This window comes from Pelobates fuscus, chromosome 2 (genome assembly GCF_036172605.1).
Source record: "Pelobates fuscus isolate aPelFus1 chromosome 2, aPelFus1.pri, whole genome shotgun sequence".
Lineage (NCBI taxonomy): Eukaryota > Metazoa > Chordata > Amphibia > Anura > Pelobatidae > Pelobates > Pelobates fuscus.
The window spans coordinates 298,647,651-298,670,432 of record NC_086318.1 but is presented as its reverse complement, the minus strand read 5'-3'; positions in this window follow the sequence as shown (position 1 = coordinate 298,670,432).

Here is a 22,782-nt window from a genome sequence, read left to right as displayed (position 1 = left end):
TGGATTAATACGATAAACAAACAAGAAATGAGTGTCCTATCTATTAAAATATAACTTTTAATAGTAATGTTAAAACTAGTAAATTGATAGGGATGAAATATCCAAACTAATATTCATAAGTATGGTGATAAACCAATGTACTAATACTATCTGATTGATAGTTTGTCAATCAGAGAGTATATAGAGCTAAGATTGATCCTATTACAGGGTGTTCCAAATCATTGTCTAATGACAGCTGATGCAAAAACAGGCACCAGAGTATAGTATAATATCCTCTAGGATCAAATAAATATGTAGGTTGCAGGTAAAGTCCTAAATATAAGTTGTGCAAAAAATGAACTAAATAGAATGATAAGTGTTAAGTAACAATATATACAGTCATTGGGAGGTTCTGTTCTAAAGTTTTCAGAAACCTATTCCCAGTAAGGTGTGCACAACTGAGTTTTGCAATCCACAGGGGCCAAATCGAATGACACTTGCTGTGCAAATAGTACAGAAATAATCTCAATGTTGTACTGTAACCCGTCAGTAATCAAATACAATGTAACAATTCTGTAACAGCTAAAGAATAGATACTGACTTCCCTGCTACAACCTTAGCACAAATGGGTGGTCTGAAATAGGGTATGGATGTCAGCCAGAGCGCTCAATGTTAAATAGTCAGCTTAAATACTCCGTACTTTGGGAAGCACCGTAATGCAGCCTCTGTGGATAGAAATAAACTGTAATTGCTGTGGGGATAGTAGGAGGGCTATCAGTTTTAAGCAGATAACGAGAATAGCAAGATGGCTAAAAGTGTTAATGAAGCCCAAATATCTATAGAGAGCAATGACGGTTAAAAAGTACTCGGGACCCGAGTCTAGTATAGATAAATACAAGATCAAGATTCAAATGAATATAAGTCTAAAGACTCTAGGTCGCCAAGTGCCTCTGACGCGCGCGTTTTGCCCACAACTCATCAGAGGGGAACCAATGTGTGGGGAATGACCGGAGTTTTAAAGGAAGGTAACCGTTCTGATAGGTAGGTTCAAAAATCGTCATCATTTCAAAAGCCAATAGGAAACATCTCAGAACAGTGACGTGAAGAGTTGTCAGAGTTAACCCTAAACATTGTCTTTGAAAGGGATTTTTAACCCTTTGTGAGCTAGATAATAAACATCAGAGTTTAAATTGCTATACAGTTCAGAAAACAATAAATTATAAAAAATAATAAAAAAACGAAATCTTAACTTAAGGATATAAATGTGAGGAAAATTATCGGCAAAGTATTGCCGACTGTCACGACAGTGACCCCTTCTCGCAGAGTGTAACCTAACTATAGAACGTATACCGGACCTTAGAATGGCCGGACTCACGTTAGAGTAGTCAAATGGGATAGCCAGAGGTCAAGGGATAACAGAAGACGGGAATAACGATAAGCAAGCCAAAGTACAGGGAACCAGAGAGTAGAATAGTCAAATAGAGGAGCCAAAATTCAAATACCAGGATAGAATACAAATGTCACAGAAATAGCACTAGGGGAACCAGCAAGAACCACACTAGGGCGTCTTACTGCTGTCAGGGCAGCCCTTTTATAGTGTGGTGTGTGTAGCCTTAAAACCACGCCCCCAAAATGTCCGGGGGCGTGGCCGCGTCAGGACCTTGTCGGCTTCAAGCCGACGGCCGTGGCGCGCATGCGCCGAACTTAGAAATTCCGCTCTGAGTGAGCGGCCGGCGTCAGAAGTGCCGTGCCGCTCAGTGAAGGAGGACGCTGTGGTGCGTGGGTCCGAGGAGGACAGGTAAGGTATTGTGACAGTACCCCCCCACAAGGACCGCCCCCAGGGCGGTTAGAACGCCTCCTTTCAAACAAACGAACCAGGCGAGGGGCGTGCACATCAGAAGCGTCCACCCACGAACGATCCTCAGGACCATAACCCTTCCAGTCTAAAAGGTATTGAAGTTTACCCCTAGAAAAACGAGAACCCAAAATAGACCTCACTTCATATTCGTTTTGTCCCTCCACAACTTCAGGAAGAGGAGGAGGGGTATTACGAGTAAACCGATTACATATTAATGGTTTGAGAAGTGAGACATGAAACGAATTCGGTATTTTCATATTAGAGGGTAAACGAAGACTGTAACAAACAGGGTTGACACGTTTGAGGACCTGAAATGGACCAATGAATCTGGGAGCAAATTTCATAGATGGGACCTTAAGTTTAATGTTACGAGTACTTAACCACACTTTATCCCCGATCACGAACGTGGGAGCAGGTTTCCGATGCCTGTCCGCATTAGCTTTGTACACACTAGCCTTTTGAGTCAAGATTTGTTTAACCCCTAACCAAGTTTCCCTCATATTCCTAACGGTGTCATCCACACTTGGCACTCCTGTAGAATGAACGGAACTTGGTAAAGTCGTAGGGTTAAACCCATAATTGATAAAAAAAGGGGCTGTGTAAAGTGGATTCATGGACATGATGGTTGTGAGCAAATTCTGCCCATGATAACAAGTCCGCCCAGTTATCTTGATGAACCGAAGTGAAACAACGGATGTATTGTTCCAGGCATTGGTTCATCCTTTCCGTAACACCATTAGATTGGGGATGATAAGAAGAGGAAAGGTTAAGTTTGATTCCCAACTGTCCACAAAACGCTTTCCAGAAACGAGAAATAAATTGAGGTCCCCTATCAGAGACAATATCATGGGGTACCCCATGTAAACGGACCACCTCTCTTATAAATATAGAAGCCAGTTCAGATGATGTAGGTAATTTATAAAGAGGGACCAAATGAGACATCTTGGAGAATCTGTCAATTATCGTTAATATGACAGTGTAGTTCTTAGAAGGGGGTAGGTCTACTACAAAATCCATGGCAATACTCGACCATGGAGTCTCCGGAATAGGCAAGGGCATGAGGAGTCCTATAGGACGACCCTTAGGAGATTTAGTAGCGGAACAAATACCACAAGCAAGGACAAACTCACAAACATCCTTCTTATAGGAAGGCCACCAGAACCGTTCCGCCAGCAATGATGTGGTTTTATGTATCCCTTGATGCCCTGCCATTTTGGAGTCATGCATGAGGGATAGTACTCTATCCCGATAGGCTAGTGGCACATATAGTTTTCCTTGTGGAACAGTCAAGGTAGTGCGATCTTGGAATGTAGAGATTTCCTCTATTAATCCCGATGAGACTCTAGCATAAACAGTGGCGACAATACGATTCTTAGGGATTAAAGAGGACATAACTTCATTGGAGGATGTAAAAGGTTCATATTGACGGGATAGGGCATCAGCCTTAATATTTTTTGACCCTGGCCTATATGTAACAATATAATTGAAACGATTGAGATATAAAGACCAACGTACTTGTCTGTCAGACATTTTCTTGGCTTCACTGAAGTAAGAGAGGTTTTTATGATCTGTAAAAATGGTAACAGGGATGGGTGACCCTTCAAGCAAGTATCGCCATTCTTTAAGGGCAGAAATAATTGCCAACAACTCTCTCTCCCCTATATCGTATCTTTTCTCAGTTTCTGTTAATTTCTTAGAGAAAACCCCACATGGATGCAATGGTTGATCATCCGAAGGTCTTTGAGATAGTATTGCTTCTATCCCTGACTCGGATGCATCTACCTCCAGTATAAAAGGACAAGAAGGATCAGGATGTCGTAACACTGGTGCTGAGGAAAAGGCTTCTTTTAATGAATCAAAAGCTCTCTTAGCTTCTATGCACCATTCCCTGTGATTCCTTCCCTTCTTAGTCATAGCAGTAATAGGGGCTGTTATTGAAGAAAATCCTTTAATGAATTTCCTATAGTAATTGGCAAACCCCAAGAAGCGTTGGATTGCTTTAAGTCCAACTGGTAAGGGCCATTGCTGAATGGCCTCTAACTTTTTCGGCTCCATTTTGAAACCCGTACTAGAAATGATATATCCCAGGAAATGCACTTCTTCCTTGTGGAACAAACATTTCTCCAGTTTACAATAGAGACCATTCTCTAATAACTTTGAAAGAACCAATCTGACATGTTCATAGTGTTCGTTCATGTTTTTAGAGTAAATCAGGATATCATCCAAGTATACTATTACAAACATTTGTAAAAAGTCTCGTAACACATCGTTAATGAAGTCCTGGAAGACTGCTGGGGCGTTGCATAACCCGAAAGGCATAACTCGATACTCATAATGACCATAACGAGTATTAAAAGCAGTCTTCCATTCATGCCCTTCTTTTATTCTGATTAAATTATATGCTCCCCGTAAATCCAGTTTAGAAAAGACAGTAGCTCCTTTCAACCTGTCAAATAGCTCAGTCACTAAGGGGATAGGATAAGCATTACGTATAGTAATCTTATTTAACCCTCTGTAATCAATACAGGGTCTTAAATCCCCCTCTTTCTTAGATACAAAGAAAAACCCAGCGCCCGCAGGCGATGAAGATTTAGTGATAAACCCCTTCTTTAAGTTCTCGGCAATGTACTCCTCTAATACTTTATTCTCGGCTATCGACAGGGGATAAACTGTACCTCGTGGAGGCATAGTGCCGGGTAACAATTCAATAGAACAATCGTAGGGACGATGAGGAGGTAATTTTTCTGCCTCTTTAGGTTCAAAAACATCTTTAAGATCAATATATTGGTTGGGTATTTGAGTGATCAATGGTTCCATAGTAGGTATATTGATTAACCCCACTGGTTTAATCGGAGTAATGCATTTACTGTGACAAGATTCTCCCCATTTAATAATCTCCATCTTTTCCCAATCAATCAACGGATTATGCTGGGCTAACCAAGGAAACCCAAGGATTACAGGAAAGATAGGAGATGTTATCTGTTGCAAGGTGATAACCTCCCTATGAAGAAGACCTGTAGATAATACCAGGGGAATGGTTTCCTGGGTAATAAGAGGTATTGATAATGGTCTACCATCTATGGCCTCAACGGCCAAGGGTGCAGATCTTTTTTGGAATGGGAGAGTATTTTTCTGCCCGAATAAGTGATCTACAAAATTCTCGGCAGCCCCAGAATCAATTAAAGCAAGGGTGGATACTTTCTTTCCCTCCCATTCTAGAGTAATAGGTAGAAGAAGCCGGAGATCTTTTTTATCATTGAAGGAGGACATACACATAACACCCAAGGCCTGTCCCCCCTGCGGACTTAGGTGCGAGAGTTTTCCGGTCGGCTAGGACAATTCACTCGTGTATGTCCCTTCCTGCCACAATATAAACATAAACCTTCCCTCCTACGGTATTGTCTCTCTGTCTCAGACAATCTTGTAGCCCCTAATTGCATGGGTTCTGGAGGGGTCTCTGACGAGGGATAGGTCAGAGCAAGACGTTCCGGTACTCTCCTAGGTCTCTCTCTGGTATTCTGCCTATACCTAAGGCGTTCATCAATATGAGCCAGATATGTTATTAATTCCTCTAGAGTGTCTGGTAAATCTCTTGTGGCCACTTCATCTAAGATTCTATCAGACACTCCATTTAGGAACACATCCACAAATGCTTGTTCGTTCCATCTGACTTCTGCAGCTAAAGTACGGAACTCCAAAGCATAGTCTACTAGAGAACGGGTACCTTGTCTTAGACGTAATAAGGATTTGGCAGCGTTAGTTTTTCTGCCTGGGGTATCAAAAGTTCTCCTGAAAGCTGCAACAAAGTTAGTATAATTAAAGACTATTGGGTTGTCATTCTCCCACAAGGGATTAGCCCAGGTTAAAGCTCTATCTACTAACAGGGTAATAATATACCCAATCTTAGCCCTATCGGTAGGGTAAGCTCTAGGATGGAGTTCAAAATAGATGCTTATCTGGTTCAAGAACCCCCTGCATCTGTTAGGATCACCCCCATACCTGAGAGGTGCTGTAGCCTGATTGGAAGTGCCTGTAGGTAGCACTTACATGGGATGCTCCTGGGGTCTCTGACTAGGAGTCTGCTCCTCCGGCTGGAGATAAGCAGTACGGTTAATTAACGTCTGTACGGCGAGGGCGATCTGGTCCATACGATGGTCCAGTTCCTCAAACCTATTGTCCGTACCAAGTCCAAGAGGGTTAACACCTGCAGGGTCCATGGCCCTAGTGTAATGTCACGACAGTGACCCCTTCTCGCAGAGTGTAACCTAACTATAGAACGTATACCGGACCTTAGAATGGCCGGACTCACGTTAGAGTAGTCAAATGGGATAGCCAGAGGTCAAGGGATAACAGAAGACGGGAATAACGATAAGCAAGCCAAAGTACAGGGAACCAGAGAGTAGAATAGTCAAATAGAGGAGCCAAAAGTCAAATACCAGGATAGAATACAAATGTCACAGAAATAGCACTAGGGGGGGGCGTGGTTACGGAGCCGACCAAGATGGCCGCATAAAGTAAGAGCTCCGCTCCACCGGACCCGATACAGCCGCATAGCACAGCATTTTCACCTGCTAAATGGGTCGCAACAAGAAACCAGAGCAGCCCCAGACCCCCAGAAACCTCCAGCAAGGTCCCCTGGACGGGTTCCTGCACCCGCAGCCGGGCGCTAGCGGGGACGTGGGAAGCCCCAAGATGGCGCCGGCTACCCCACCGGCGACGGAGAGCACGGCCCTAGATAGGATTGAGGAGAAGTTAATGAGCCTCACGGCCTCCATGGCCACAAAAGACGACCTGCTGTCCCTTACCACGGTCATACAGGACACCCTCAGAGCAGAAATAGCGGGAATCCAGTCTGAAGTCACTACCCACGCGGGCCGCATCACACGTGTTGAGGAAGCGGCTGAAACCCTCTCGGCACGCCAGACATCTGCCGACACCGCAATTGCCCGCCAGGGATCGATGCTACTATCTATGAGGAGACACCTCGAAGACCTAGACAACAGAGGTCGGAGGTGCAATATCCGTGTCCGGGGAATCCCTGAAGCCGAGGGTCCAGCCGAAAACGTAGCTGGCATACTCACCGAACTCTTCCAGGCAATACTGCAACCGACTCCCCCGGAACACATAGAGTTCGAGAGAGCGCATAGAGCTGCAAGGCCCAGACCACAGGAAGAGGGCCCTAGGGACATCATCTGTTGCCTCCACTCCTTCCCCGTTAAGGACGCCATCATGAGGAAGGCCAGGGAACGACCGACGTGGCCCTTCCGAGGCGCACAAATTGCCCTGTACAATGATCTGTCCCCCATTACATTGGAGGCACGGAGAGCTCTACGCCCTGTGACAGCAGCCCTGCGGGAACGAGCTATTCCCTACAAATGGGGGTTCCCATTCGCCCTGATGGCCAGAAACGGCAATGGTTGGATCTCCATCCGCTGGCCTGAGGACGTCCCGCGGTTCATGGAGGAACTAGGCCTTCCACCGCCACCTGTTCCCAATTGGATCCTAGGCCAGATGGCCCCTGCCACGAGATCGCAACGGGCACCGAGACGGAGAGACGCCCGTTCTCCTTCGGCTCAACCTGTTAGACGGCATAGAAACCCGACGTCCCCGGAGGAGTGAATACACCCCCGCTAACTTGGATGTTCCTTTACGGCCTCCTATCCAGGTTGACGACCCTTCGCTGGCTTGCTGATCCCGGACCTACCATGTGTTTGGCCCCGGTTGGGGTGATGGCTACCTACAGGTTTGACGGGACTTCTTTGGGGGGGGCTCGTGGGGGGACTCAGGGGACTGATTCCGGGGTTCTCTGAACTTTCCCCTTTTTATCTCTTTCCCTGAAAGTTCCAGCATTACTGAGTGACGTCTCCTGGCCTAGTCCAGTTACCACCTGACACCCAGGTTGAACGGCATCGATGCTGGGGATGGGGTACCTTTGTTTGGGGAGGTGGGGACCACAGGGTGAGAATATGGGCTTCGGTCGCATCACTTGCCGCTGCAACACTACAACGCACCCCTTGACTCCATCGGGGCACAGTAACTATATTTCTGTCGTTATTTTATTATGGTTGTTCATGCATGTGCCGATGTGCGGGGGACGGGGGTGGGGTGCATACCTGGGGGAGGCAGTAACGTATAACACTGGCTGTGTCTTTAAACCATATGGGTATGTACCGGGGGTGTGGGGGTGGGAACTTAACGTAATAAGCAGAGCCTCTCGCCCTCGATAATCCCCAGTGGTTATGTCTCCCATTCCCTGTTATGTCTAGGAGAGCTTTACTTACGTATATGTAAGTGCGCGGGGGATGGAGGGGGGCTCACAAAGGGTCAGGGGGAATTGCCTTGATTATGTCTTTGCCCCTAGCATGCATAGGAAAGTCGGGGGTGAGTTACGTGAGGCTACTTAAGTATGATCTTGTATAACCTAGTAAATTAAACAGTAAGAAGCCTCCTCTACACACCCCGACACCCGAGACCCAGGTGACTGAGAGAGCCTGCTGCACGGACGGGCAGTATGAGATGGGAAATGGGTTACGGTTACTGGTAATATTTAGTTTGATTCTGTCTTGCATAATGTTGTTATACGTTTGGTTACCCTGCAGTATTCTAGTAACCCCTCCCCCTGGTGCTCCCACAAAGCTCCAACCCTGAACTGGTTCAGCCAAATAGCAAACTTCAGACACCCCCCTCCCCCCCCCCCCTTCCCTACCCCCCTCCCCCCCCCCCCCTCCCCACACGAACCTCAGGTGCCCGCAAGGACCTGATGGGCAAGTGCACAGACGTTACTGCAGGGGGGACGGTCCTCCACTGCCTAAGGTTGTTATTGAAACACTGCTCAATCCCGTTTTCCACCTTGTTATTGAATATTTTATGTGTCTACATGGTATCAACATTCCCACCCCCGTCCGCCTACACAAGGCTCCAGCCCTGACTCAGTCCCATCAACCGACAACCCCTCCTCCGGGCTGAACAACACACCCTCATCAGCGGGAGGCTCTGGGTTAGCGCTGGGGCCTGAAATTGTGACTCCCATCCCCCTCTCCACTTCTCTCATTTTATTTTTATTTTTTTTTTATTTTTTTTCTTTTCCTTTCTCTCCCCCCCCCCCCCCCTCATAGGCAGCTGTTATGGTATGGTACCTGGGTTTCGGCAACAGTAGGTTGCCTTTGATAAACTGCTTGATTGTGTTTTACTTGATGGTGTTATGTAATTTCTTTATCTGCTTGGTAATGGCACTCGCCCACACGAGGGCCCACGTAAAACCTCAACCCAGAGTCAGTCGCACCAAACAGTAACCCTGGGAGAGATACCAGCCCCCCCCCGACAGGCTGACACATTGAAATCACAACTGACTCCCTCCCCTCCCCCCCCCCTCCCCTCTCCCCTCCCCCCCCCTCCCCCCCCCCCTCCCTTCCCCCCCCCCCCCCTCTACCCCCTCTTCCCCTCCTCACCTCCCCCCTATTTCTCCCTCTCCCCCCCTTCCCGGGACAGCGCTCCTAGACTCGGAGGACTGATGGGGGTCTCGGGGGCCCCAAAAGTGGGACCGTGACTGACACATGGCCCCTCAACGCTGACTCCGGAATCCGCTACCCAGTAGATGTAGGTACCCAATAATTACAAGCTGACCTTTTGGCCCGTACAAGATAGAAGGGGTTCGGTGGAGCGGACGACTCCACTGTTGGACTAACCGATCCTCTTGGGCGGAGCCTGGCTCGCGCCTCCCACTTTACACACTCGTGCTACGAGTTGGGCAACTGGGCTGTGGTTTTCCTCGCCCTCTGGGCTGGTACCAGGGCGGGGCACCTCTAGCACCAGCTGCAGCACGAGACTCCTTACTAATACTGCCCTGTGCAGAACCACACATACACTTACACCTTCACATCCCCACCACAAACCCTCTCGGACGACCTCCCCCGGGGTCCGGAACCTGGCTTTTGACCTGCGGCACTTCTGATACTTACTTTTCGACTTTCCGCTTCCCCTCCTTCCCTTAGCTCCTCTTCCTTCTCTCCTCCCCCTCCACCGTTGGTCGGTGTCCGGGGGGCACACTCTGACGGCCGCTCCGCGGGACCGCGGAATATCCGTGTATCGCTGAGACTGTGAGACATACTAACAACACTTCACAGGAATGGCCTACCAAAAGTCGCCCATGAGGGTCCTTACACAGAACTGCAGAGGCCTCAACATACCTGAGCGACGGTCTCAACTTCTCAGGGAACTGAAGAGAAAACGCATTATGGTGGCCATGATCCAGGAAACCCATTTCCGAGAGAACTCGGCTCCCACACTACGGAATAGGCACTACCCAACTAACTTTTTCTCCAACCACCCAACGTCCCACAAAGCTGGCACAGCTATCCTCCTGGCAGCCGAACTAGACTTTAAGGAACTTGAAAGAGCGCAGGACTCTCAAGGTCGATACCTCTTTCTCAAGGGAGTCATCGCCGATAAGATATACACCTTGGCCAATATTTACGCCCCTAATCGACGGCAAGCCCCCTTCATTCGGAATGCACTGCACATCCTGGAAGACTTCACAGACGGTATACTAATAGTTGGTGGAGACTTCAACGTACCCCTGGACCCGATAATGGACTCCTCCTCGGGACATAGCTGCATCCCACAGACTAGTATACGCTCCATTCGCAGATCCTTGGAAGATCTGGGACTGGTCGACTGCTGGCGAGCACTCAACCCAACGGCGAGGGATTACACCTACTACTCCGTCCTCCACAACCGATACTCCCGCATTGATTATATATTCATCGTACAAGAGGGGCTCACCCGCTTACTAGGAGCTGACATAGATCCTGCCACTTGGTCGGACCATGGATCGGTTTGGATAGAGCTGGAATCCCCTCTATTTCGCCCTTCATCCTGGTCCTGGCGGCTCAACGAGGCATTGTTATTGGATCCCATCACAAAAGACCAAATAAATCAGGAGCTAGAACAATACTTCAGGGAAAATGACACACCTGACATCTCCCCAATATCCATATGGGAGGCCCACAAGAGTACCATCCGAGGAGTGCTCATTCGCATTGCATCACAAAAACGTAAGGCAAACATGTTGGAGATGCTCGACCTACACCAGAAGATAACAACCCTGGAATGTCAACACAAGAGAACACAGTTGAACGAGGTCTATGGGGAACTCATGGAACACCGGAGAAAACTTAGGGACCTCATCACCCGTAAACACTTCCGCACACTGCAGCGTACGAAAGGATTTTACTACGCCCATGCCAACAAAGGGGGAAAATATTTAGCCAGGCTACTGAAGGGCCCGGCACCCCGCAGGCAAATAAGAAAGTTGCGACTAGCTCCGAACGAGATAACCTCCTTTCCACAGAAAATAGCTAACGAATTCCGGACTTTTTACAAGAACCTCTACAATTTGCCTCCACCTCCTCAGGGGACTGGAGCAGACAGTCACAAGTCACGCATAATGGCCTACTTGACCGAAACGGTCTCCAACACGATCGATCAAGACTCAGCGCTCGCACTCGACGCCCCGATTAGTCTGGAGGAGCTGGCAGCGGCCCTCAAAGTTACAAAATCGGGCAAAGCCCCTGGCCCCGATGGCTTCTCAACTGGCTACTATAAGAGCTTCTCCACTCTTTTACTACCATGGCTAACTAAAGCGCTTAACGCGGTGGGCGAGGGTGGGCGCCTGGGCGCGGAATCCCTGGCAGCGACCATCACGGTCCTGCCTAAGCCGGGTAAAGACCCGCTGCTTTGCGGGAGTTACCGCCCCATATCCTTGTTGAACGTGGACGCTAAGCTGTTTACCAAGGTTATGGCAAGCAGACTCAACCGCCTTCTGCCGGACCTGATCCACGCGGACCAAACGGGCTTCATCCCGGGACGTGAGGCCAGGGATAGTACACTGCGAGTGTTCTCCATCCAACAACACGCCAGAATAACGAAGACTCGTCTACTACTCTTATCAACCGACGCCGAAAAGGCGTTTGATAGAGTGGATTGGACTTACATGCAAGCAACTCTTCAGAAGATGGGATGCGGGAATAGGTTCCTCACCTGGATATCAGCCCTATATAGTACGCCGCACGCGACGGTAAGAGTCAATGGGTCAACAACTACTGATTTCCCGATCAACAATGGCACCCGTCAGGGATGCCCTCTTTCGCCGATTCTGTTCGCGATGTCCCTCGAACCACTACTCCAAGCAATTCGCTCAAACCCTGATATCCAGGGGTATAACTGGCGAGACACACACCATAAAGTAGCAGTGTACGCTGACGATCTTCTGTTTTTCGTGCAGAACCCAAGAACGACGCTACCATGCCTCCTCTCAGAATTCGACAAATTTGGACGCATTTCGGGTTTTAAGCTCAACCTTTCAAAATGCGAAGTCCTAAATATCACAACCCCCACAGATGACTACATCTCTCTCGACTCACAATTCCCTTTCCGGTGGTGTCACGGTAAGATGAAGTACCTCGGGGTCTGGGTGGCCACAGACCCCGAGGACACCTACCGATTTAACTTCACGCCCCTTCTGAAGGCAATTGCGACCGACTTGGAGAAATGGTCGTACCCCCACATTACATGGCACGGCAGAGTGGCGGTCATCAAAATGAATGTCCTTCCACGAATCTTATACCTCATGCAGACCATCCCACTAGCCATACCAAATGCCTTCTTCTCATCTCTGAAGACGGCAATTATTAAATTTGTCTGGCGAGGTGGTCGCTCTAGAATTCGACACGACATCCTTTGCCGACCACGGCACCGTGGAGGACTAGCACTCCCAGACATTAAGAAATATCACCAAGCCACGATAATGCAGAGAATACTGGACTGGCACACAGATACCACGTCAAAACAATGGGTTACACTTGACAAAGGATTACTCGGACCCTCCCTCGAAATGGAGATATGGGGAACAGCAAAGAGGCGGATGGGTGGAGAAATTGCAAACGGACCGATACAACAAACACTAAGGGGCTGGAGATCACTGAGAAACCATAGTCACGTATCACCTACTCCTAGCCCCATGATTCCTATCACACACAACACGACTTTAGCAGGAGGTTTATCCTCGAGGGCATGGCCCGCCGTTAGCGACAGGACGTACATTCCCTTCCACCGGGTCCTTACAGAGGGCAGACTACGCGACTCGACATCGTTGTTGGGTTCTGCCCCTAGGACACCCCTAGATGTTCTCAGGTACCTACAACTACAACACTACTACAACTCGATACCGCATAAAGAACGCTTGCATCGGGAACTTACCTGGTTTGAAGACCTATGCGACCGGGGCAGCCCGCTGGACCATACAATCTCGGCACTATATCAGCACTTAATCGCCGGGGACGGGACCCAGTCGCACACCTTCCGCCGACAGTGGGAAACACAACTCGGGAAAACTCTGACTCCAGCACAGTGGGATACAGCTTTACTCTGGCAGCAGAAAAGCTCCATGAGCTCATACTACCAGGAGGTCAACTACAAATTGCTCTCGTTATGGTATAGGACCCCGACCCTGCTGCACAGGATATTCCCATCAATCACACCGTTGTGTTGGAGATGCCAGGCAGAACGAGGTACATTGATTCACATTTGGTGGGAGTGCAGAGACATAGTCCCATACTGGGCGATGATAAAAAATGCCATTACCGACGTCCTGGGTGACATCCCGGAGTGGTGTGTTGAGCTCGCCTTGTTGCACATCTCGACCCAACCTGTCCGAACTTACAAGAGGTCCATACTACGCCATCTGCTGAATGCCGCCAAAGCCAACATACCGGCACATTGGAAAACGCGTGATACACCGACGGAGAAAGAATGGATCAACAGGGTGGAAGACATACACGGAGCGGAAGACATTCATGCCTCCATGACCGGCCGCACAACGAAACATCTGGAGATGTGGCTCCCATGGTTCACATACATCACCCGCTATAGACTGGCGAGGGGTGCTCGCGGCCACCCTAGTGGGGGGACGGCGGCAGTGGGTCCCCCCTGATGCAGACCAACCTTCTTTACCCTCCTCCCCCCCTTCCTCCCACCTTTACTTTCTCCTCTTCTCTCTCTAACTCTGCTGCGGCTCGACTGTTAGGCCTAGGGGTCTCGGGGTTGGAAACCGGGATCGGGGAGATATCGTCCTCCCAAATTACAGACTCCATACCACTGATGCCTCTGCCTTAGGCCATTACGTGGCGCAGACGACCGCCTACACCATAGCAATTGCGAAATAAATTCACCATCTCACATCTTCACGAAAAATGCCGTGGCGATGGTCGACTCTGGTTCCCTGTCCACGACGAGGTACCACATCGCTTCACACTCCCCCCCCCTGACAACACTGACACACACACTACAATTATGACATAATCTCTCACTCCACACACTTAATTTACCCACGACAACTACAAGTGACCTACACCTGAGACGTACGCACCCCGCAGGCTCCGCCGACGGGGACGACGATTTAACTTATGACCACTTACGTCTTTGAACATGACGGAAAGGCCCCTGGGAACGCGAAGTCTTAGCAGGGACAACTTCTCCGACCACTTTGTCCCGAGTGGGGGATCGGGCCACAATACACACACTGAAGAGAATAGGTGTCATCCCGGGCACCCTGTAGCAATCCGTGTAAGGCACCCATGGTGACCCCGACATCCACGGGTTCACATGACTGATAGACGCCATAGTTACGGATTGGTGCGCCTGACTCGATGAAGGTACATAGACTACCATCTTTATTTTATGCCCTGGCATTCCGCCAAAGATTCTAGAGTCCCATACTTACGTATCCTTCCCGTGTCCCAGGCCTAGTTGAAAAAAAAAAAAAAAAAAAGCTTCTCCCGACGCTAACCACACTTGTCCTTAACGTATTGATGTGCCCTGGGAAACCCTACAGGTTCCCTTTGTTGAGCGCTCCAAGAGATATCCTCATTACATTTATTTCAGTGCCTACTTTATCTATTAAGCACGTATATTATGTTCACTTACCAGGAGACCTGCGCGTCTCCTTATTGATAATACCGCTGAGATTTGCATGTCTCGTGTTATGACATATTATTCTAAATGCCTGAAACCTGCGTGTTTCTCACTGCTTATTTACTGCACATTCTATATGTCATGTTAATACCTTAATAAAAAAGATTTACAAAAAAAAAAGAAATAGCACTAGGGGAACCAGCAAGAACCACACTAGGGCGTCTTACTGCTGTCAGGGCAGCCCTTTTATAGTGTGGTGTGTGTAGCCTTAAAACCATGCCCCCAAAAGGTCCGGGGGCGTGGCCGCGTCAGGACCTTGTCGGCTTCAAGCCGACGGCCGTGGCGCGCATGCGCCGAACTTAGAAATTCCGCTCTGAGTGAGCGGCCGGCGTCAGAAGTGCCGTGCCGCTCAGTGAAGGAGGACGCTGTGGTGCGTGGGTCCGAGGAGGACAGGTAAGGTATTGTGACACCGACTCACAAATATCTTTATTGTGGATGCTTAAGGGTTCTCAGACTCAAGTCTTTTGGATTAATACCCTGAAAACAATGCAACCAGGGGGTCTTAATTTAGATATTGATCTGTGTTGTTTTTTAGATTAGCTCTGTATTTGTTTTGTATTCATTGTTGCTAGGCCTTGATATTATTCCTCTTTTATTCTTTTCTTTTAGTGTGTGTTCTTTTCAGTGGGGTTTTTCATTTTCTGTTACCTGTTTGGATCCCCCCATAACTTATTTTTATACTTTTTTTAATACATTCTAAATATACATAGATTTTTCATATACTATAAATTTTATATTCTCTATTCCCATATTCAGTAATATATCACACTATGCATATAGACAATATAGAACATATATCTACCCCTTTAAATTCAAGTCCTAAATAGTGTTTTTTGTATGTATTGTCTCTCTTTTTGAGGTGCTCCATTCAACAACATGGAAAGTTACCCTAGAATAAGATCTCTGGGAAAGATGTTGTATAACTTTTAAATACATATTATTTTCTAACATGAAATAAATATATATGTTCTTTTTGGTATTTTACATTTCTAATAATGTTTCTTAACAAATGTATTCTCTACCCCTCAACCCCTTTTTTGGTTCTTTCCTCATGGTGTCTCCCAAATGATGAAACATCTATTGAGCCCGACTGTGGCTGTTACGTGGAACGCATCCGGAAAGCTGCGTGCGTTATGACGCCAATGAACTTCAGGACAGGAAGACACCATGCATCTATCCCGATCATGGTGGATCGCATGCATGAAACGCATGACATCATTGCATGCGGAAGACGATGACATCAAAAAGAAGGCAGAACCAAGAAACAAATCAAAAATAATCGAAAACAGCTGTAAGAGCTAAAACAACGAATTGTAACCATGCAAAAGACAAGGAAGGGGTGTGCTTAAGGACTAGGAAGGGAAGGATAGATTGTATGCACTTTGAATTTTGTAACCTAGTAGAAAGTTCAGAATTGTCCCTGAGGAAGTCCCTATGTAGGATCATGTAAATGTATATATAAATAAGGTGGCGCAAAATACACAGAAAAAAAACTTGTGGGTACAGATTGCAGCAAACCAACAAAAATCCTTGTAATGTAATTCGGATAATATAGATAGTGATAAGTTGGTGTGCAGTGTATTAAATCACTACTAGGCAAAATATAAAATCTTATATATCAAATGTTAAAACTTCATTGAAGTGCCCACAGTGCTCACTATTTAGTGAATATGTGCACAAGTGGTAATGTCATATGGGTGTTGTATTAATACAATATATAGTGATACTGGTGGCACCCTCAGACATTAACGCCCAATGATATACTTGCACAAAAATCGCAATAAAGAATCTAGGAGATAAAAACAAATAAAAGCAAATAGTGCAATATTGTCAGGAAAGCATAAAAAATTATAAAAAAATATTGCAAAAGCACTCACAAACACAGAGTGGTTAGAGTACCACTGTGAACTATCCAGCTCAGGGAGGATCAGATAAACTTCTAGCCATCAGGTAAAGTATGCAAATATTTATTGGAAATACAAATTAAAAGCCTCTCAGCATAAGTAACAGTGTCCCATCACAGCTCACCAACCTCTTCTGCACTAAAGATAGCGTACCAGGGTGAGTAGCAATAAAATTCACAAGTCCCACTCTTCTCTCCAGCTTGGCTACTTGCTTTTGTTTTAGGTAATGCCTGACAGAAACATACTGCAAATTACGATTTAACCAGTATCAAAAAGGGCTAAAACCTGTTTTAGCACCGGATCAAAACAAAGCTCAGAAAAAGTACAGCAGCAATTTTGACTTGTGGGGAAACGAGAAACAGACATGTTTGTTTATATTTCAGCTTTTATGTTCATTTTATTCCCAAGTAAGGAAAAAATAGTGCTCTAGCTCAAGCACAGTAAAAAGTACTTTCATTTTCATCTTCATTTTAACATGATTCAGGGAGCCACAAAATATAAAACTCTAGAATGGCAAGAAATTACATTTTGGATAATCCGACTTTGCATTTTCCTCCCTTGCTCCATATTCTCTTTTTTAGTCCTTGACTGGTGTATTTTATTCCATATTTTGCAACTACCTTCTGAGCTGCATGTTTATTATTTACTACACTTGTTTATTTAGCAGATGTTTAATAAAAAATGCCTTATGAATAATGTTGTTGCCATTTGAGACTGAGAAATGTCACTGCACATCATAATTTACTTAATTAGGTTCGTTTTTTTTTTTTTTTTAACTGGCCTCTTATAATTACTGTATCCAATGAACTAAATATTGCAAAGTTTATCATAAAAATAACTTAGTATTACAAGGATATTCACCATCTGATTTTTTTAAAATAGATAATTGTATTCACACTCTCCTATAACACAAACTATTATAATAGCTCGTCTGTCTGCAAATTATGACCATACACCTGATTTCTAGGTGCAAATTTCAGAAGACTTAAATGCAACTACCCCAAACAATATAACCATCTAATTGTGCTTGTTCTACATGAATACTTTCCCTTTTATTTTTATTATTGAAGCAAAATACATCATAGAAATAATAGTCCAATCATGTTTCAAAATCTTATATAGTGTCCAAGATTTTGTTAAATGAAGAGTACCAAAAGGAGAGATGGAATAACACAACTAAATAAAAATAAGTAAAGTTGCAAATCAGCTAAAGCAGGGGTGACCAAAAGGTAGATTCCCAGACGTTGTAGAACTACAACTCCCATGATGCTTTTCGGGTCTCTGAATGCCTTTACAATGGCAAAGCATCATGGAAGCGGTAGTTTTAAAACATCTGGGAATCTACCTTTTGGGCACCCTTGATCTTATGGTACAGATAATAAGCATCCAGTATAAAAAATAATTTGGTTCAGTCTAAACTTTTTTTTTTTTTTTGAAAATGAAATTTTGTTTGGCACCTTTGATAATTCAACCGACGAACCAAAAAGGTAGTGAAAATGGGCCAACCAGTGTGCTGCATATATATATATATATATTGAAGAACACTGAAAGGTGCATTTTCCAGTGTTTGGTTTACAGATCAACTAAGAAAAAGATGAGTAGTAAACAAATCTATACTTATAAATTATATTCATAATATTTTACTGTTCCTCTTTTTTCCCCCTATGTTGATCGCTTCTAACTTGATTTGTGAATAAAATCAACATTTACAGGCTGCCCCTTAGCCATCAATAATCTTTTTTTTTTCGCCACTAGCAGAATTCCAAATACTGAATTAATCAAACATGTCTGTCATTGTGGTAGTCGTTTGCTTTATTTTATGTCTGTATTGCTCTTCAGAGATACAGCATTTGACCAAACAGCCAAACGGCCTAAATTCGGAGCAAACTGCAATTCAGCAGAAACCAAATGCACAAGTCTAATAGCTAAGCAGACTGACCATAAAAGTCCACATCAAAGAGTCTTGTAGAAAATCTGTTTAAATACATGTAATTCCAATACATTTCTACTCAAAATGGGCTTGGTTGTGTAGCGATTAAAGAGTATGATATTTCCTCTATATATTTTATCCTGTGAGCGTGCCACTTAATTGCCTTTTTTTCTGTGTATACTTGGCCGTCCATTCCAGGTGAGTTTTGGAAGTGACCTCTAGAAAGCGTACATTTGAGGAGAGTCTCTGGAAGCAGTTTAAGCAGAAAATATTGCAGTTAGCATGTTCATATCCTATGTTAAAACTAGAGTACGGCCTGCAAATGCTGAGAAAACATTAACACTCTTTTTAAATACCTTACTATCTTTTATGGTATTCTTTACATGAATAATTGAAAAGGTTTCAAAATATGTTCCTTTCTTATTTCATCTCCTTCCTGACAGATAACGTGCCAGAATGGTCATAGATCCTGCTTGCCTATTGTGTTGAAGGAGTTAATTATACATTAGCTTTAACATAACCATTTGTTTAAAACATGGGTCGTCAACCTGGTCCCTACCGCCCACTAGTGGGCGTTTCAGGATTCCAGGTGGGCGGTAGGGATTTCGGTGGCTAAATCCTCTGTTTAAGAGAGTGGGTGGCTGGGCTGGTGTGGCTGGGGCTGACAGACCTAATCATTCTGATTAATCCTCCCCTCAGACTGTGCCAGCCTGTCAGTCCGAGGGGAGGAAGGAGGAAGGAGGGAGGAGCTGGGGGCTGGTGTGGCTGCCAGCAGCTGCAGGGAGACCTCTCAGTCTCCCTGCACACTCTAAAATCATTCCGGTCGCATGCCCCGCCCCCAAACAGAAGCTCTGCCTCCTGCCCACAAGCTCCACCCCCACACATGTTACTGGGAAGCTGCCCACCGTACCAAGAGGACACTGAAAGGTATTTACCTTTTTCAGCCCCCTACCCACCATTCAAATGCCCCCACCTCACAGACAGTCCCTCTACCCACCTCACAGCCCCCTACCCACTATACTGCCCCCCTACCCACCTCACAGCCCCCCTACCCACCTCACTGCCCCTACCCACCTCACTGCCCCCCTACCCACCTCACTGCCCCTACCCACCTCACTGCCCCCCTACCCACTATACTGACCCCCTACTCACTATAATGCCCCCTACCCACTATAATGCCCCCCTACCCACCTCACAGCCCCCTACCCACTATACTGACCCCCTACCCACTATAATGCCCCCCTACCCACTATAATGCCCCCCTACCCCCTGCACAGCCCCCTACCCACTATACTGCCCCCCTACCCACCTCACAGCCCCCCTACCCATCTCACTGCCCCTACCCACTAAACTGACCCCCTACTCACTATAATGCCCCCTACCCACTATAATGTCCCCCTACCCACCTCACAGCCCCCTACCCACTATACTGCCCCCTACCCACCTCACAGCCCCCCTACCCACCTCACAGCCCCCTACCCACTATAGAGCCTCCCTACCCCCCCTTACAGCCCCCTACCCACTATAGAGCCCCCCTACCCACCTCACAGCTCCCCTACCCACTATACTGCCCCCCTACTCACATCACAGCTCCCCTACCCACTATACTGCCCCCTACCCACCTCACAGCCCCCTACCCACTATACTGCCCCCCTACCCACCTCACAGCCCCCCTACCCACCTCACAGCCCCCCTACCCACCTCACTGCCCCTACCCACCTCACTGCCCCCCTACCCACCTCACTGCCCCTACCCACCTCACTGCCCCCCCTACCCACTATACTGACCCCCTACTCACTATAATGCCCCCTACCCACTATAATGCCCCCCTACCCACCTCACAGCCCCCTACCCACTATACTGACCCCCTACCCACTATAATGCCCCCCTACCCACTATAATGCCCCCCTACCCCCTGCACAGCCCCCTACCCACTATACTGCCCCCCTACCCACCTCACAGCCCCCCTACCCATCTCACTGCCCCTACCCACTAAACTGACCCCCTACTCACTATAATGCCCCCTACCCACTATAATGTCCCCCTACCCACCTCACAGCTCCCCTACCCACTATACTGCCCCTACCCACCTCACAGCTCCCCTACCCACTATACTGCCCCCCTACCCACTATAGAGCCCCCCTACCCACCTCACAGCTCTCCTACCCACCTCACAGCCCCCCTACCCACTATAGAGCCCCCCTACCCACCTCAAAGCTCCCCTAACCACTATACCGCCCTCCTACCCACCTCACAGCCCCCCTACCCACTATACAACCCCCCTACCCACTATAGAGCCCCCCTACCCACCTCACAGCTCCCCTACCCACTATACTGCCCTCCTACCCACCTCACAGCCCCCCTACCCACTATACAACCCCCCTACCCACTATAGAGCCCCCCTACCCACCTCACAGCTCCCCTAACCACTATACTGCCCTCCTACCCACCTCACAGCCCCCCTACCCACTATACAACCCCCTACCCACTATAGAGCCCCCCTACCCACCTCACAGCTCTCCTACCCACTATACTGCCCCCCTATTCACCCCACAGTCCCCCATCCACCTCACAGTCCCCCTACCTACTATGCAGCCCCCTACCCACCTCACAGTCCCCCTACCCACCTTGCAGTCCCCCTACCCACCTCACAGTCCCCCTACCTACCTTACAGCCCCTCTACCCACCTTACAGCCCCTCTACCCACTATATGGCCCCCCTACCCACCTCACAGCCCCCATACCAACTCACAGTCCCCCTACCCACCATACAGAACCCCTACCCACCATACAGAACCACTACTGTCACGACTAGTAATGTGGTCCAGCACGCAGAATCTATGTAAACATATACATAAGTCAGAAAAGGAAAAATAACAGGACAGAGCGTAAACCGGACCTTAGAATGGCCGGACTAATACGCTAGAGACAGAGAATGGTCAAAGGGAAAGCCGAGGTCAAGGAAGCCAGAAAATACTCAATACCGATAAGACAAGCCAAGTCAGGGAAACCAGAGATCAGAATAACCAGGGAAACGCCAAGGATCAGGATACCAGGAAATCAGAAACACGAAACTAGCACTTTCAGGAAACCAGGAAACTGAAACCACGACATGGCAAAGTACTAGGGTGAATTAGGGGTTTAAATACCCCTCTCTAAGCTATGATTGGTCAGAGGGCGACCTCTGACCCCAGAACGTACGTGTGCGTTGACGTCGTGACGTCACGCACACGTTAGTATAATTCTCGGGGGCGGGGCTATCCATAGACGCGACCACGTGGTCGGCGCCATATTGGATTCGGGCGTGATGCCCGGAAGAACTACACGCGCGGTTCCCGGCTCGCCGACGAGCAGGTAAGCTCGTGTAGTCGGAGCGGTCGTGCCGGTCGGGCACGACCGTGAGGCTCGGCGGGCCCGGTGACCGCAACAGTACCCCCCACTCGAAGACCGCGCACCGAGCGGGAAGGACCCGGCTTAAGAGGAAAGCGGTTGTGAAATGACCGGATAAGACGGGGCGCATGGACCCGGTCAGCAGGAACCCAACAACGTTCCTCGGGACCATAACCCTTCCAGTCAACGAGATAGGACAAGACACCTCTGGATAATTTGGAGTCCATGATAGAACGGACTTCGTATTCCTCTTGATCACCCACTACCAAGGGCGGAGGAGGAGTGGATACCCTTGTGTAGCGATTGCAAGTAAGGGGCTTGAGCAGAGACACATGGAAAGTATTCGCTATTCTCATATGAGCCGGTAGTGCCAAAGTATAGGTCACTGGATTAATACGTTGGGTAACTCGAAAGGGACCAATGTACCGAGGGGCAAATTTCATGGACGGGACCTTAAGCTTGATATGTCTTGTGGAGAGCCACACCCTGTCACCTGGAATATAGACAGGATTAGCGCCCCGTTTCTTGTCAGCTTGGACCTTCGCTCGTAATGAGGCTTTTTGCAGAGCTGAATGGACGGAATCCCAAGTATCATGAATCGAATCTAAACGGGTGTTCAAAGCGGGGATTTCTGTGTCTGAGAATGCAGAAGGAAAAACAGTGGGGTGATAACCCTGATTAACAAAGAATGGA